Source organism: Triticum dicoccoides, chromosome 7B (assembly GCF_002162155.2).
Source record: "Triticum dicoccoides isolate Atlit2015 ecotype Zavitan chromosome 7B, WEW_v2.0, whole genome shotgun sequence".
NCBI classification, from domain to species: Eukaryota; Viridiplantae; Streptophyta; class Magnoliopsida; order Poales; family Poaceae; genus Triticum; species Triticum dicoccoides.
In genome coordinates, this window is record NC_041393.1 from 639,085,628 (window position 1) to 639,086,584 (window position 957).

Genomic DNA, 957 nt, shown 5'->3' on the forward strand with positions numbered 1-957 from the left:
ATCAATCGGCTTCAGTTAGCAGCAGTAGCGAAGCTCGATCGGGTTCAGTTAACAGCCATTGACCGATCGCTCGGGTTCAGTAACGCGTAGCCTGCAGTGTAATCGTTCGGGTTCAGTTAGAGCTCAACGCCTCACTTGGGTTCAGTTAGAGCCAATGCCTCGCACACATGCGCGTAGGTGTATGAGAGAAACGCGCATCGCTCGGCCCCCGACCGCCCACCCTAACCGGGAACTCCCCGAAATTTTCCTCGCCCTCGCTTCTACCATGTTTTTTCTGTCATGGATGACCCAAAGAATGTCATGTAGCTGCGTATCCGGCCCGCCCAGGACGAAAAGCCCATTTTCTATCATGATTTTTTGTCATAGACGTAGGAACCCACCACATCTATGATGATACCAGGTTTTGTCACAATTATCATCATAGAAGTGTCATATGTATGACAGAAAAAAGTTCCGTTCGGCCCAAAATGTCACGGATGTGTCTTTTTTTGTAGTGTTAGGCGAAGCCCTGTGTCGGTAGAACATCATCATCATCACCACGTCGTCGTGCTGACGGAACTCTCCCTCAAAGCTCGGTTGGATCGGAGTTCGAGGGACGTCATCGAGTTGAACGTGTGCTGAACTCGGAGGTGTCGTGCGTTCGGTACTTGATTGGTCGGATCGTGAAGACGTATGAGTACATCAACCGCGTTGTGCTAATGCTTCCGCTTTCGGTCTACGAGGGTACGTGGACACACTCTCCCCTCTCATTGCTATGCATCACCATGATCTTGCGTGTGCATAGGATATTTTTTGAAATTACTATGTTTCCCAATGGTGGCATCCGAGCAGTTTTATGCGTAGATGTTATATGCACGAGTAGAACACAAGTGAGTTGTGGGCGATACAAGTCATACTGCTTACCAGCATGTCATACTTTGGTTCGGCGGTATTGTTGGATGAAGCGGCCCGGACCAA